At 37.1% G+C, this 15,419-nt stretch overlaps 1 protein-coding gene across 1 annotated transcript in view; it reads right to left on the bottom strand.

Moving 5' to 3' along the window:
• Window positions 1-15,419, bottom strand: part of LOC134679858 (zwei Ig domain protein zig-8-like) — a 645,620-nt gene that overhangs the window by 617,031 nt on the left and 13,170 nt on the right. The gene's annotated exons all lie outside the window — the stretch shown is intronic.

Genomic DNA, 15,419 nt, shown 5'->3' with positions numbered 1-15,419 from the left:
TATTAAAATTATCTTCGATTCTGTTACTGCGCTGATACTAGGTATTATTTTAAGACTATGTCGGCTAAATTGATATCTACCACATACTAAAAAGACTAGGATAGAAAGACCGACAGAAAGACATGGCGAAACTAGTTATACAGGTTTCTTGTAAGAAAGAACCAGTTTTGAAATTTTTTATGTGAAAATTTGAAACATATTTGTTTGAAAACCAATTTTATTGGTAACAGTAGAATAAAAAAATATACTTATCTCTCTTATTGGGGTTATAATACTACGAGTAGCACAAGAAAAAGACAATGGTTCCCTCCTTCTAAGGCCTAGGGCTCCACTGACAAGGCATTCTTGCCAAACTTGTACCAAATTGTTATTTTCCGTTGAATTGCAATATAGAATCAAGAAAATATTATATTTTTGAATAAGCCTCCCAGCTTCTTTTAAGTTGGCAAGAGAAAACTTGTTATTCTATATCCTGAAAGGAAAATAAAGTGGACGAGCGCTGAAACAGTGCCTGAAAACTGAACTGAAAAATATAAAAAAGGTAAATTAAATTTGGGCTGTGAAGTTTTAAAAGGAATATTGCTTTTACAAACATGCCCGTGAATTTTGCAGTTTATAAAAACGAGGTTTCAATTTCATGAGAAAATAGAGAGATCTAAATAACTGTCTATGGGCCCGATTCGGATTATGAAATAGACTTCTATTAGACATCACCAAGATACGATAACGATATGTTTAAGGTCTAACCTGTCAAATTTGACATTTGCGCGATTCTGGAGATACTCTTGAACGATTTCCACATTAGAGATCTAATTCATATCTAATAGATATCTTACTCTATCTAACGTAAAAGTGACATTGATTGCCCGAATTGCACTGCAAAAGAGAACTAGTTGATATCTAAACTATAACGTATCTAGAATGGATCTAGTACGTGTCGTCTCTTGTGAATATCTTGAAGTTCGAATACGGCAGTCTGTTTTTAGGATATCGGTGGAAAACGAGCATCGAAATCATGGGACACTTTTTTTCTCATACTAAGATCGAAAGAGCTTGTGATTCTAAGTAGATCTGTACCAAATTTTTAATAAAAACTTACTTATAATTTTCATTAGAATGTCGAGAAAAACTTCACTTTTGTCTCTGAAATATCCGATCCATATCCTAACTGTAGCAGATTTTCGACGTATCTTAAAGTTCGAATCAGGCGTTTGTCAGGTTCGCTAGGTTAAATAGCGTCTGAATTTTTAAAACAGTGCCTGAATAGGGAGGCCTGGGAAAGCAGAATAATATCCTGGCTAGACTATGAGGCCTCTTTTTAAGGTTTCACTGAAGTGAGATTGAGGTCAGACGGGGTGGTATAGGGAAATCAGAGCGCACGTGTAAAAACAGAGTGTTTTCGAAAAAGGACAATGCTTAAAAGCTTGTACCAATAATTACATTTTGACAAAAACTTGTTATTTTTCCTGAGATCAACGTTCTACCACAGAATAAATAATAGTACTGCCGTACAGAAATGAAACTTCCTACAAGACCGAAGTTTGAGCGGTTGAGGGTCGAATCATGCTGTTCCTTTCTAATATATGGCACTATCCCTTTCGGCTATTTAGGGTTGTCGAAATTCAAGCCATTATCTTATTAGTGGTCGTCGACGCAAAGGAACGTATTTGTGTCAACCCTAATAATTGCTCGGAGCAATGCTGAGCCGAGCGGAACTGAATTTGGCCGAAGTCAGGAGTTTCGCACCCCTGGTTCTACGCAGAAGTGTGTACAGAAGCTAATACATAATATAATATTCACATCCCAGATAATAAATAAATGTAACACGTACAATAGTGAAAGAAAACCAAATCCACTTCCCGGGTCCAGTGAACCGCGTAAACCCTTTCCGGATTCAGATCTTAAGCCGCTTTGATATTTGTTCAAGTTGATTTATATTCCTAATACTTTTGGTAGCACCTTAAAGGAGCCCGGCGGTTAACACATTTAGCGCTAAGAACCCGACTATCGGGTACAGCGATAGTAGCGACTAAGCGCTTCATACAGCGAAACCGTGGCTACGCGCTATGAGCGTAACCTGTAGCACTGGCAATGAATGGTTGCTACAGTAACCGGAATTGCAATCAGGTACATAAGTACATAATCAGAATTTAATTCGATAGCGTGACGAGCGTTCGCGTTTGCGTTATGTCAATTTTTGTATGGGTTTGAACAACGCGCCGATCGGGACGTTTTACTGCCATATTCGAACTTCAAGATATTCACAAGAGACGACACATTCTAGATCCATTCTAGATACGTTATAGTTTAGATATCAACTAGTTCTCTTTTGCAGCGCAATTCTGGCAACCAATGTCACTTTTACGTTAGACAGTATAAGATATCTATTAGATGTGAATTAGATTTCTAAGTGTTATATCCTGTGGAAATCGTTCAAGAGTATCTCCAGAATCGCGCAAATGTCAAATTTGACAGTTTAGATCTTAAACATATCCGGCTCGATTCTGAAAATGTATTAGATCTCTACTAGACCTCAACAAGTTACGATATGGATAATTTAAAGATATATGTAAGATAGATATGTCAAATTTGACGTTTCCGCGATTCTGGAGGCCCTCTTGAACGATTTCGACAAGTTATGAGTTAGATATCCAAGTCACATCTAGTCGATATCTAATGTAAATTTAGTTGATCTCTATATCGTTTCTAGATCTTGTGATTATCTCGTTTCCCGAATACGCGTGATCGTTATCGTATCTTGGTGATGTCTAAAAGATGTCTAATAGATGTCTATTTCAAAATCCGAATCGGGCCCATAATCAGAATTTCATTTGATAGAGTGACGAGCGTTCGCGTTTGCGTTATGTAAATTTTTGTATGGGTTTGAACGACGCGCCAATCGGGTCGTTTTAGGAACTCAAAATCCTATACAAATCGTACGTCATGCCACGCTATCAAATAAAATTTACACTATAGGGGTACTGATTTCATTATTTAAAGTAGGGACGCGAACGCACAGTGGCATCAAACAGCGGCAGAACAGCATGGTTGCCGCCGCCGCCGCCGCCGGTCTCGCAATGTCGTGCCCGAGCCGTAAAAATTCCTTTACCGCTCTTATGATTTACTATTGCCGTAAAATCCTGGCCCGAGTTTACAGCCGTCACAATTAGAATAAAAGTCACGAAATATTTTATGGCTTGCTGATTGGTGAATTATTCTCATTAAATGTTGGCTTTGTGATGTTAAGACTGGATTACGTTATACGAGAGTTTTTAGCCGATGTCAGGTAAAATTAATGTATGTATATTCTGTAAATTTAGGCATTTAAATAAAAGTAAACAAACAATTTGTACATTTTCGGGTAGTTATAACATTCATTGGTAAACTAACCAAATACAAAACCGCCTGGATCTGTCACTGAACGACCTGACTTTAACCTACGTTATTTGATCATGTAATGTTTTCGTCTACCCTCACCTGGCTTAAGGAGCCATTCGAGGGTAGATTTTGTTTACTTTTATATAATTAAAGATACAGAGTCACGGAAATGCAGGTGTGATCTCAGCAAAGTTTACTGAGCGGATTTAATGTAGTTCGCTAAAAAGGAGATGACGTGACCCCAGCATGTGCTGAACAGATTTTAGGAGCCCCGTATTATAAATCAATAAAATAAACTTGTTATTTTCTAAACAAAAACGTTTCCCTGCGATACATGTGTACCTAGTGCGGGTACCAAAGTTAATCCTATAGTAATTGTAATATTTGTAATCTTAATATTATAAAAATATTTTTATTTTCATTTATTGGACTCATCTAGCAGTTTGCTGCTAAAAACCGCGGAATAACCGCCTTTTTAGGGACCTCCCACTCTGTTTCATCCCAAAAAGCTCTAAATTTAGAACATATTTTCTGTTTCAATCTATTGCCCTCATTTCGTGCAATATAAGATATCTTGCGTATTACTGAACAGCGGCCGGCAATTAACGTCCCCGTGGATGTATTGTATGATTTATTGTATTGTGTAATTTAGTGGCGGTTGAACAGATAATTGTTATGGTTTTAACCGCTTTTATGGGGCCAGGATTAGGGGCGCTTAAATTATGAGTGCTTCATCATAATAAAAGAAATGTATTGTAATTTTTAATATTGGCCGATCACTTAAAGCAGCGGTCGGTAACAAGCGGCTATTTTGTACGTAATATTGACAAACGTCAAAGTCACAAATATTTCCAAAGTGCGGCCCGTGTCAACTTCGTTAACTATATGTGGCCCTTGGCTGCTAAAAGGTTGCCGACCGCTGACTTAAAGTATAGAGAAATAGTATTACAATAATAGAGTGTTCACTCCAAAACTGATGTTTGATACCAAAATAGTAAAAATAGAGTGCTCACTCCATATATCAGTTTTCATACCAAAACGACTATTATTTTCGCAGTCGACATCTATCATCGAGTAGAGGAATTGTACCACTACTTACTGCCCGTAAGTTAATAATTGTTCCACCTTGATTGTTTCACAAGTTTCATAAACGTACTTACACTATGTACGATAAGAGCGTGACCGGTAAAACTTGTATTGCCATATTTTAAACCATTTTCATTCAAACGCCTTCTGATTTTTTGAAAACATATGCAAGACCCGTTTTAAATCCTATATGGAGGAGGTCTTTTTTAATATTTCCCGCGTTCTGGTAAGTCGTAAACATTTTTATACTCCATATAATGCTTCATTCACTTAATTACAAACGCCTTCGATTTATTTATATGCAATCAGCTTGGTTTCATGACATTTTGGGCCCTTTCGGGTACGTACAGAAGAACTTACTGCCTCATTAACGTGAATCGTAAGCGACATTCTTTTTTTATTGAAGTTTAGGTGGGATACTGTCAGTTTTTTATTATTTTTTACGAAGCATTGTAGGCAAAAGAACATTCTATTCAGCCAGTACTTTTTTTTCTATGCCACATCCTTAAAATATACATGTACACCGGTCACGCTCTTGTCGAACACACTGTACCTATTATTCACATTGTTTCAAGACTAAGCGGGAAATGAAACATTTACCAGACAGGCCAGAAATGTACACTTTTCCGGGTATCGTGCGTTTAATGAACGTTCATGTAGGTTTTGGGAGCAGGTGCATCGGAAAAAGTGTAATTTCAGGGAATGTTCACATTTACAGTTTGCGATGTTTACTTATTCCGATTGTTTCGTGAATTGATATGAACTCGTTTTGATTAACTTAGACTATAGCCTATACTCATAAAACCAAATATATACCTAGTTGCGACTGGGAAGTCGAATGCGAATGTATATTACCGTTACCGGTAACGGTAACAACTAGGTATACCGTTACCGTTACCAGTAACGTTAACGGTAACGGTAATACCTAGTTACGACTGGGAAGTCGAATGCGCACTACCTATACGCAAAATATTTTAAAGTACCGAAGTACATTATTATGTACCAGTGGCGGCGCGTCCATAAAAGTCGATTCCCACCGGCTTGCCTGTTTTTGGACGTTTGAGCAGAGTTGTAAAAAAAATATGTAAGCCAAATTAGCTCCGGCTTGCCGATGGATATGTTTGACGCGCCGCCACTGTTATGTACTAACATATTGGTTTTTTTTAGTTCACGAAGTTGGGATTTTACAGAGTAAAATCCCAACTTCGTGAACCTATTACAAAGACTCCTTTGTCCGAATGTTTGTCCGTCTGTCACCAGGCTGTATCTTATGAACCGTGATAGCTAGACAGTTGAAATTTTGACAGAAGAAGTATTTCTGTTGCCTCTATAAAAACTAATACAAAAATCAATAAAATAAATATTTAAGTGGGGCTCCCATACAACAAACGTGTTTTTGCCGTTTTTTGCGTACCGTAAACCGGGGTTACTTTGATTTGCGGGTCGACTTTGATAGCAACTTCTCTCCGCTGCTAAAGTCCTTGTTTTAACGTGTTGAACAAAAATTTCGCAGTATTTTTTTCTTTATTGGCAACACTGATAGTTATTTCACCGCGCAGTAAGCGGATGCGAGTGTTATGTTATTATTTCGTCTAGAAAAAAAAAATTAATGGCGGGTACGCTTTTCTTCCTGATTTTATTGGTTGAAAAACTTTGACTGTATTTGTGTCAATAATTAATACATGTAATTTTATAGTGTCTTACGTTAATCAGTGTTAATTCGCGAGTTTATAAAAAAATACCTGAATTCGACAACCTCCACATGCGCCCGTAGCCGGGGAATCCCTGGGTCGGGGTGTCTTTGATCATTTATACGTGGTGAAATTGATCAAAAGATTAAAGAATTATTTTGGCAGCTTACGATTTTTTTATGTATTTTTTCAATAGTAATGTAATAAATAGGCATCGTTTGAGTCAGTGGAAGAGTTAGAGGTTGTAGAATTATAAATTTGTATCTAGGAGTTGATCTCTGGAACTGCTTATCTGATTATAAATATTCTTTTACCTGTTTCTTCCATACCGTTGTCGTATGGCATTAAGTTTCTGGGTGGAATTTGGCTATATTTTATCCTGCGGCTTTGCTTTAGGTGTTTTATTATAGGTACGTGCGTAAGGCCACCAGCCCACCAGGGCATTAATTCTACAATAAATAAATATGCATTGTTTTTTTATAGAAATAATGCCATAGATTACAAAAAAATATATCGGGTAACAAGACTACAAAAATACCAAGAAGAACAACTTAATGATGCATTCGCAAACATTGGCACAAAATCTATTCGTGCCGCATCGAAAGCACACAATATTTTTTATAGAACTTTATACAATAAGTAGGTATAAAGGTAACAAAACCTATCAAAAAACAGACCAAATTTACTGAAACGGAAAACCTTGCAATTCAAAAATCTGTTGCTAAGTGCGATGATAAGTTAAATTCCTACGTTATTTATAGTAAATAAGCGCTTAATTTTTTTCGTTTGATATCAAAGTAACCCCACACCTTAAAAATATAAATAACTTAAAAAGTACTTAACCGATTTTTATTTTTTTATTTTTTACGTGCTTTTTAGCGGGTCTACTTTAGATTGTCAGCAAAAAACTAAGTAGTTTCAAAGTAACCCCATTCTCAATATAACTTTGATCGCATGGTTTTTATTTTTTTCTGAAAAAATTATAAGTCCTAATATTTTTTTATTTGGCAGGCGGAAAGAAGAGAAAAAACCGATTATTATATTTTTATTTCATATTTTTAAGTATATTAGGATCGTCAAAAAATGATGCCAAACTCTAAAATTGATCAAAGTATCCCCGGTTTACGGTAATGGTACGGAACCATTCGTGCGCGAGTCCGACTCGCACTTGTCTGGTTTTTATAACAACTGAAAATGAAATCTAGCATGAATCCCAGCATTTTAATATCATTAGAATTACCAAAAACCTTTGCATAAACCTCCGCTTAAAACAATGAAGAGATTTAATTTCCTGCCCGTGAAAAATGGGCCAAGTCCGCAAATTCTGCATATTCAATGGCCGGATTCGGATACGGTGCCGTATTTTATTTTGAGCTCATGCGAGGCGCCGTTTGTTTTTTAATCTCGATTTTTGGAACAGTGAAGGATGACTCCCGCTAGACCGGGCCGTGCCCGGGCCGAGGTATCCGACATCAGTAATCAGTGACCGAGCGATCACGTGCGGTGCTCTCCATAGAAAACGAAGCGCCGGAAGCTTCCGGCCCTGGCCCGGTCTAGCGTGAGTCATCCTTTAGTTGTAGGTGCAGTAGGCTCAGAGAACGGAGTTTTTGAAAACTCGTAGCGCTTTTTTAGAACACAATACCTACTGTTACCAAATATATATATAGATCTCTCGGTAGAAAAAAAGTATTCAAAATACACAAAACGTTATAATCCCAAAACATGATATCGCGGTCCCCAACACGCACATCCATCTCACTCACGCTTACGCTCAGTGAGAGTGAGAGAAGAACACGAACTTACTGGGCCTTAAGGCCAATTCAAGTTGAGCGTGAATTTTGCTTATAACTTGTCTGGACATCATTTTGATGTCACATTGAAAGTTTGAATTGTCCTCTACAGGTCACAAAAAATCGTATCGCCTGTGATATCTTATAAGCATTATTCGAATTGATCCGTTACAGTCAATGTGACTTGTGACACGTCAATAACCTCCGTAGCTTTGCTACGCCGTAGCAACGACCGTGCTACGAGCCCCTACGCGCACGCTACGAAGCCTTGACGTAATAAATAGCACCTTATAACTTTATACATAGAGTTCCATATAGCGTGACTCCATCATACGAAGGAGTTCTACGCACGCTACGAGAATTCCATTGCTGATTTAATGCGAAGTGAAATGAATCGTAACGCAGTTAGAATAGCGTTTAATTTACATTGTTATAAGAATAGTTGGATTTATTTATTGTGAACTAGCGAAAGTGTTGTGTTCAGGTGTGAAATGTTCATTTATAAATGAAGGTCAACGAACTTTGACTTGACGTATTTCGTATTCAAACTACTTTGACAAATTGTCGTGTTAAAATACAGGGTGGCCAACTTGGAGGTATACAACTTTTTTTTGCCGCCATTTTGTTTTGGCGGCAAATATGACAGTTGTTGCATGAAAATTACTTTGTGTAGATACGGCAAATTTGTTATGGAGCGTTTACAAGACGGGGACACGTGTCACGTGCCACGAGCCACAATAGAAACATTAAAAATAACGTTTCCCGGTCGATTAATTTCGTGAAACGGTGACATTGACTGGCCCCCAAGATCGCCTGATTTAACAGCTCCTGACTTTTTTCTGTGGGGCTATCTAAAGGGACGTGTCTATGCTAATAGGCCAACGAACCTTCAGCAATTAAAACAAAATATTCTAAACACTGTCGCTGAAATAACGCCAGAAATGTGTGAAAAAGTGATGAAAAGGGTTCGCATCTGCCATGCTGCTAGAGGTGAACATTTGTCTGACATTATTTTCCATGTGTAATTGCTGGCCCTACATATTATATTTAACAAGGAATACTTAATATTTTTTATGTTTTATAGAATAAAATTTCAAAAATAAAGTGTATACCTCTTATTTGGCCACCCTGTAGTTTCTCATTTTGTTTTCGCTAATATTAAATGCTTTTATTTTAAGAATTATTAGTATGGCAGTAAGTACATCGAATAGAAACTTATAGAGACAGTTCTTCGTCTGTTTGTCAAGACCATTTTTCCTATAATACGTTTCGGTTAATATTGAAGCAACCACCAAAATTGAAATTAAAGTTGCCCACGTTTAAAAAAACTGAAGTTATTTAAAAGACCAAAGAACTCCCCGTGAGACACAGACATATTAAATATCGGTCCGTCACCGTAAACGCAAGCTCCTGATGACACTCCTCGGTACGGAGTGAAACATGTCGAGCGTTTTTCGACTTAAAATACGTGAGTGACCCGTTCTTAAGATATTTAATACCAAAGAACTCATTGAATCAATGCTTTGTGTAGTCGTAAAAATAAAAGTTTAACAACAATTTCACTTCAGTGGCGCAGTGGAGAAAGCGCAGTAGGTCGTAAAGCTCGTAATTCCACTCGCGTAACTAAATTATGCAGACCTACTGCTGGTGTACAGTAGGCACCAATAGTAGCGGATAAAAACCGGCCAAGTGCGAGTCGGACTCGCGTTTCTAGGGTTCCGTACATAAGTCCGACTCACGCTTGACTGCACATTTCTAATAGGTTTTCCTGTCATCTATAGGTAAAGGACTATTTTGTGTATGTTTTTCAATATTTTAGAACCAGTAGTTTCAGAGATAAAGGGCTTTCTTAAGTAACTTTGAACCTATGTATTTTAAATATATAAAAAAACATGTCCATGTTTGGGTCACTAATTTACATATGTGTACCAAATTTCAACTTAATTGGTCCAGTACTTTCCGAGAAAATTGGCTGCGACAGACGGACAGACACACACACGCACGAGTGATCTTATAAGGGTTCCGTTTTTTCCTTTTGAGGTACGGAACCCTAAAAAACGCAGCAAAAGAATATGCCACCCTAGAATACTTTTCCAACTATAAGAGATAAATTATGTGTCACATGTAATTGTTCTACATTCAAAAGAGACATTCCGCCGTATTCGAACTTCGAGATATTCACAAGAGACGGCACGTACTAGATCCATTCTAGATACGTTATAGTTAAGATATCAACTAGGTCTCTTATGCAGCGCAATCGGGCAATCAATGTCACTTTTACGTTAGATAGAATAAGATATCTATAGATGTGAATTGGATCTCTAACTCTTATCCTGTGGAAATCGTTCAAGAGTATCTCCAGAATCACGCATATGTCAAATTTGACAGTTTAGATCTTAAACATATCGTTATCGTATCTTGGTGATGTCTAAAAGATATCTAATAGATGTCTATTTCAAAATCCGAATCAGGCCCATTATCACACTAATGTTATTTTAATTTTTAGACTTTTATTATTAATTGTAGAATTTATGATGTGTTTTATAAATTTGTATACTGTGTATCCACTATTGCATGGATTCTTCCTTATTAGCAATAAAAATATTAAGTATTTATGCGTCATCTTAATTAACATAATTATATTATTACTTTCATGTAAGTTTGAATACAAGGACAAAAGCATAACGATCACAAGAAACATTAATCATTCCCTTATCGACGAATACGTAATGGCTTCTACAATACAAGCTAATAACCACAACAATACAAAACTAACATAATGACGTAAATATAACCAGCGCGTTTGATGTGTTGCCTCCCCGTCACACTTACGTACGAATTTACAAGTGTGACAGGGAGGCAACACGGCGAACGTGGTTCGCGGTAGACCCTCAGGGTACTTATGGAAATCACCCGAACTGTCACCGATTAGGTAAACGATACTCGAATCACAGACGTTTAGTGACACGCGCACTTATAATATAATATAATTATAATAATTGAGACTATATGTGACGTCCCACTGGAAAGGTACCTTCCCAAGTAGCATGGAAGTGTCGGCAACATCAATATACCAGCCAATTTAGAACTTAGAGTGATTTAAGAGACGTATAAGAGTGTCAGAAAAGATTTAAGCTGTATAAAAGGTATTTTACCGACATTATACAGCTCAAGCTGTATAAAATCATTATAAAGGATTCTGCGGAATCATGGGGTGCTTTATCAGAATATAGAAAATCTACTATAAAACTAAAAGTGTTGTGAAACACTACAAGCTAATTCTATCGTAAAAGCTGTATACAGGCTGTATTGTAGTAACACTTGGCACTTTTAGCTGTATAAAAGTATCTGTCAACTCCGTTTTAAAACTTTAAGTGTTGTGAAACACTACAAGCTAATTTTATCGTAAAAGCTGTATACAGGCTGTATTGTAGTAACACTTGGCACTTTTAGCTGTATAAAAGTATCTGTCAACTCCGTTTTAAAACTTTAAGTGTTGTGAAACACTACAAGCTAATTTTATGGTAAGAGCTGTATACAGGCTGTATTGTAGTATCACTTGGCACTTGTAGCTGTACAAATGTATCTGTCAACCCCGTTTTAAAGCTATTTCTTATGGCGTAATTTTACTCTCCTATAAGAATAGTAGTTGTATAACTTCTGTCTGTAAGGGTATTATAAAACTAAACGAATAAATGGCAGCTATAGTACAGTTTTTTTCTGTATTACTGACAGAGTCGCTTATTTCGGCGTAATTTTACACTCGTATAAGTATATATTTCGATCAAGAAAATAAAAAATTGTAATGAACAAGATTAATAATTTAGAAAATTATGAAATGGAACGAAGAATAGACCAAATACGTTTGGACCTAAGGGTTTTTTTATTTGTTATACGGATCTCTAAAGAGACTTATAACTTATGTACGGAGAACCGAAATACAGCCAAATGAATACAAGTCTTCTATTCTAAAGCTGTTTTAATTACAAAAGCTGTAAATGACACTCCATTTATTACACAGCACAGCTACTAAGATTATAATGCTCTCCAACTATCCTGTAAGCTGTTTAAAAATTGTCGCTATTTTACAATGAAACAAAAAAGTATTTGTAAATATAATTAAGGAAATACTTGCAAATATTAAGCAGACTAACATCGTGTTATGATTACCAGCTAAAATAAATTAACTTTAGCCTTAGAATTAATATTTATAAAACTTTTTGATATTCTAACCTTAAAAACAAACACTAACTTTCCCGATTTTTGATATTTTCCTTATGGTTTCTCTTTGTTATTTTGCAGGCGCGTGAATATTTTGCCAGAAAAGATACATAGGTTCACAATAAATAATAATCGGCACTTACAAATAGTATAATATTCCACTTAAGTCCTCTATAATATTTACTTTTACCATCCACTATAACACTTTATTGTCGCCATTACTATATTACGAATGAACAAGATTAAGACATTTTAGTTTCCTAAATGATTATTATTCTCTTGTAATCATTTTTAAAAACTCAATTAAAACTCATATTCTTATATCGTACTTATAATAGATTATCTGTAGTGTTAAGGTTTCCTGTTACACCGAAATATAGCTGTAATGCAGCTATTATGCAGCTTATGTTTTGCTTATACAGCTACTCTACAGCTCTAATAACGCGAAAGGCTGTATAATTTGGGCCCTTTTTTAACTTATAAGGGCTGTATAAGCGCTTATACAGCCTTTGTACAGCCTAACTGTACAGCTTATAGTATACAAATAAACTTCAATACAGCTTATATACAGCTTGCAATGCTACTTGGGTTATGGCGGTTGGCGCTTACGCTGTTATTAACGCCGCTCCAATATTATTGCGGCGCTATGCGACGTAAGCGCCAGCCGCCATAAGGTACCTTTTGCCGTGGAACGTCACATATGCGTCCCACTGCTGGGCACAGGCCTCCTCTCAAGCACAAGAGAACTTGGGCTTTAATCCCCACGCTAGCCCAATGCGGGTTTTTGGATTTCTTCGCAGATGTATGCAGGTTTCCTCACGATGTTTTCCTTCACCGAAAAGCTAGTGGTAAAAATCAAATGATATTTCGTACATAAGTTCCGAAATACTCATCGGTAATAGCCAGGATTTGAACCCGCGACCTCCGGATTGAAAGATGTAAATAGAAATATTTTGTCGTGTGCAAAAAACACAAACACACACAAAAAAAACTTTTTGCCGAATTTGACAAAAAGTAATATAACATTTTTTGCTCTTTATGACCTCAGGAATGCGTGGGTAAAATCTGTCGGGTTACTCAAACCCACGGTGTATGTAAACTGACGACGTCAAAAATATGTTTACACTTTTGCACCTTACTCCTTTGTAATAAGGCAAAAAGTGTATACATATCTTTGACGCGACTGTACACCCAGATACATTCTGTCATACCTTCTTCAGCTATTACGCACAACCATTCAACCGGACAAAACCATTGGAATATACCCCCTACTGCCTCAACTTAAGGTTTACATTTACAACAGGGTCCCATTAAGGGTGTAATCACGCGAGTAACTACTTGGTATATTTGGATAGTTTGATTGATCCCGGCTTGAAGATAAACGGTGGTAAGGCTGGAGTTTGTAATAAGTTTAGTTTGTAAGGGTGTAATTTAAATGGATGTTTACGAGTTTACAAGGCTTTAATCGATTGACTTTAGGGGAGACCGAGGTGAGTTGTGACAGAGGAGAGTTGTGACATCGTTGAAACTAGGTGCGTTTGTTAGCTCGTAACTAGCAAATGCGCGCTATTGCGACCTAGTTTCTAGTTAATAGATTCCAAAAAAATCGACGATGTTACAACTCTTCTCTGTCACAACTCACCTCGGTCTCCCCTATTATATATACCAAAGAGAATAGAGTGTATAGAGGCGGATTGTCAAAGATTATGTAGCCACTGTTAATTCACTGCCATCTTTCGAAAGAAGATTAAAACTGTTAGAACGCCATTTGACTTTGATCATTATTCTTTCACTGATATGTGTAACTTGTTAAATATTAATATTAACGCCATCTACTCGACTATAGGCCAAAGGTATCGTGCAATCTTTTCGAGCAATGGCGCCATAACCTCCATCCTACTCTCGAGTAAATGGCGAGCAAATGATCGCTGACGCAGAGCATTGTGCAGTAGAATAGAATAATAGTATGTTATTGAGTAGAGGTATAAGTTTTATTGACAAACTAAGCCCCCCCCCCCCACATCTGGCGTCTTTCGAGCGTCGGCGTCTACAATTCTATGGCCGACGTCAACGCAACGATGTGGGGGGGGCCCTAAGGTCGACATTTAGGCCTCCCCCACATCTGGCGTCTTTCGAGCGTCGGCGTCTGTCGGCGTCGGTCCAGCGCTATGGAAAATGACGTCCCTGCGCAGTTGCGTCGACGCTGCGTCGACGTTGCGTCGACGACGGCCATAGAATTGTAGACGCCGACGCTCGAAAGACGCCAGATGTGGGAGGGCCCTTAGAAAATGTAACTTAAAAACAAAATTTACATTCATCTTCTTTTTATAAAAAAAAGTTTTGGTTCACAGGTTTTAGTTTTTTTAATCAATTTCGGAATCGAGAATTTGCCGCTGGAAAACCTGCATTACATATAAACGTTTCATTATAACTACCCGAAAATGTACAAATTATTTGTTTACTTTCATTTAAATACCTAAAGATACAGACTATAAGCAGAGATATATATAACTCCGTATAAGATAAATAAAGTCTAAGAAAAAAACCGGGCAAGTGCGAGTTGGACTCGCGCACGAAGGGTTCCGTACCATAATGCAAAAAAAAACAAAAAAAAGTAAAAAAAAAAACGGTCACCCACAAGTACTGACCACTCTCGACGTTGCTTAACTTTGGTCAAAAATCACGTTTGTTGTATGGGAGCCCCATTTAAATCTTTATTTTATTCTGTTTTTAGTATTTGTTGTTATAGCGGCAACAGAAATACATCATCTGTGAAAATTTCAACTGTCTAGCTATCACGGTTCGTGAGATACAGCCTGGTGACAGACGGACAGACGGACGGACGGACGGACGGACAGCGAAGTCTTAGTAATAGGGTCCCGTTTTACCCTTTGGGTACGGAACCCTAAAAACGTGCCTCGGAAATCAAGAAAAAGTCATTCTCGAATAGATGGCGCCATACCTTTGGCCTATTCTCGGCTAGATGGCGTTGACGACACCGATTGATATTTAACAATTTTAACACATATCAGTGAAAGAACATGGGTCAGTATGGAACAATAAAAATTAAAAACTATTTATCCGTAAACATATTTTGATTAATTTATACATTTTCAATTTTATTTTAAGTTTTAATCGTGTGTCGATAGATGGCAGTAAATGTACCGTGACTACAAAATTCACTTTGGCAATAGCCCTCTATACTATCTATTCTATTTGCTATGTAACGTTGGCGTTGGATAGAATAAGACCA

Source organism: Cydia fagiglandana, chromosome 3, assembly GCF_963556715.1.
Source record: "Cydia fagiglandana chromosome 3, ilCydFagi1.1, whole genome shotgun sequence".
Lineage (NCBI taxonomy): Eukaryota > Metazoa > Arthropoda > Insecta > Lepidoptera > Tortricidae > Cydia > Cydia fagiglandana.
The sequence above is the reverse complement of the archived record's forward strand: the minus strand, read 5'-3'. Positions and strand labels throughout refer to the sequence as shown.